A 2,500-nucleotide genomic window follows, 5' to 3' on the forward strand; every position below is an offset into this window, starting at 1 on the left:
TGGACGGGAAAATGGACCCCGGCACTCGGAGAGTTCGGTTGCCGGTTTGCCTTTGCTCAATCATATCCCGCCGGCATTGGCACATCGGTCTGAGGGTACGTCGCTGCTGCATCTATGCTTCCAGGTCATTAGACACGGTGCCGGGCCGCGCTAGTGATGGAGCAATAACCTTTTAATTACTCTCCTGTTTGCGATTAATTACTATTCAGGCGAGCAGCAGACGACATCATGGACCACATAACCGTGCGTCTAGTCCTAGGCCTGTGCCTGTCATATGCAAATCGGTAAACAATTCTGCAACCTAATCCCTGTGCTCGAACAACAACATGAAATAGTGTTTTGACGTGTGTTTCCCGCTCTCCCAGGGGAGCGATATATCATACAGACACCACCACCACCACCAGCACCAGGAAGAGCGTAGCGACAGGCGTTCTAAGCCAACAACCATTATCAGTACGCCGGGGCCCAGAATGAAACTAAATCCCTCGGCATGGCAAGAAGGCAAAGGCAAACAGACAGCCTTTTAAATCCCCAACTCTCTGGCATCAGGAGCCAACATAACAAGAATCGGAGTGGTGATTAGTACCGGATTTTGTGTGTGGCAAAGTTTTTAGCCAATTTCACCCAAGGGCTAGTTGCTCGAGATGCCGAGCAGGGTGTTGCAACTAGCCGTGCATGTGTGCCCGCATCTGATGGTGCTCCATCACTCCATTTGCAGCCACCGGGACACACGGGCAGATGCAAAAAATAATAACAATTATTATTATCATCACAACACAAATTTCATGCATGAAAAGTTGCTCCAACCGCAAACCGGCACCGGGTTGTGTGTCTCGTGGGGCGGGACACATGGGGCTTTTGCAGTTCAACCCGTGCCCGGATTCACCGCTCCGGTACTAAGGGAATTCATGCATAAACGAACATCAATTTCCAAGGTACAAGCTCGTGTAGGGATGCTTCTCGACTTCGTGAAGCCATGCCCACACCCAAGAAGCCTCCGTTCACATTCCGTTGCCGTTTGCTGCTGTTTCGACGAGAGCACAGCAGCATCACGGTAGAACGCGATTCTTCCAGCTTGCGCCATTATGTGGCTTCGCTCCAGTTCGTGGCCTCGGTGCCTAGCAAATTAGACACACGAAATAACTTCGCTGTCTCCGGAGGCGCCTCTCGACGAGTCGACTGGGCGAACTCGCCTGACAAACCTGCACGAGGTAGTACAGTACACGGGCGTTTTGAGCGAAGATTTATGTGGCAATATTAATATTTGTCAACGATCTTTCCGCTCCGCGGTGGGTTCGGGGAAATGGAATGGAAAACTTTGGCCGACCAGCGCAGAGAACGACAGAGAAATCCCGAGCGGCAGAGCGATGATGATGATGATTTCAGTTCGGCGAGAAGCTCAACATTCAAATTTTTTGAGATACAGATGTTGGCTAGAGGATGTTTGTTGACGGGATGGTAGGCCTGCTTTGCCATCCGCACTGGTTTTTGAACTAAAGTAAACGTAAGAATTCTAGCAATTTCATCTACTACGCTAAGGCACACAGTAGTTAACATTAAAAATTCAATTCCACAACAGCAAATCCACACCCACACCGAATGCCGTCGACGCACAATTATTAAAGCTTCTCGAGGGAGCATTCTTTAAAAACCCAAAAACAAACTTTACAAACCACCTTCACCCCACCCTCCATTCCTTCGTCTTTCTCTGATTCTTCTTCTTCGCCACCACCCAACCAAGGTGCACATTCGGTGCGCTGTTCAAATGTAAACCATTCGGCAGTGTAAACGGGACGACTCCGGGCACGGGAAGAGGGGGTGAGCACCATCGGAGAGCATCGGATAAGGACGACGTCGACGGTTGTAGGTTCAACTTTCTGCATAATTGAAAATGGTTTCGCCCTCTGCACGCGCCGGCAGAGATCGTTGGTGATGCGCGCATCGTGGAATGGTGCGCTCTCCTTTCTTATTCATCAGCTGCCGCACCGCCCCCCCCCCCCCCTCCCCAACGAACATAATGCAAGGCCAGAAGCCAAATCCCCCCATTCGTGAGTACAGAAAAACACACATACACAGTCGTGCACGGGGAAAAGTCGTAGAAGAATGCACATTTCAGGGCAACTAGCGGGCGGAAACGGCACTAGCCACTGGTGATGAGCAATTTCAGAGTTTGACTTTTCCGTGCTTGAGGAATTCGATATCAGCTCTACTAGCAAAGTTCGAATGTGGGACAGGGCCAGGCCGAACCAACTTCTGGTGTACGCTTTTTGAAATATTAATCGTGCCTTGGCTGGGGCCGTGTAGAAGACTGCAGCAGGGTGATGGTGATATGCGGTGCTGCGAGCATCGTAACGAACGTATGTATGTTTTGAGTTTGTTTTGGTTTGGCCCCTGGCAGAGGTCTGACATGGCCTGGTCGCCATCCTCTTGGCGTTGTTTAATTAGAAAACTGTGTTACATTACAGGCAGGCACGGCAGGCGGCCTCGCTTTATTACACTT

At 50.4% G+C, this 2,500-nt stretch overlaps 1 protein-coding gene across 4 annotated transcripts in view; it reads right to left on the bottom strand.

Annotated features, from left to right (window-relative positions):
* Positions 1 to 2,500, bottom strand: part of LOC126580724 (stress-activated protein kinase JNK) — a 47,898-nt gene that overhangs the window by 5,500 nt on the left and 39,898 nt on the right. The window lies entirely within an intron of this gene.

The sequence above is a fragment of the Anopheles aquasalis genome, chromosome 2, assembly GCF_943734665.1.
Source record: "Anopheles aquasalis chromosome 2, idAnoAquaMG_Q_19, whole genome shotgun sequence".
Classification (NCBI taxonomy): domain Eukaryota; kingdom Metazoa; phylum Arthropoda; class Insecta; order Diptera; family Culicidae; genus Anopheles; species Anopheles aquasalis.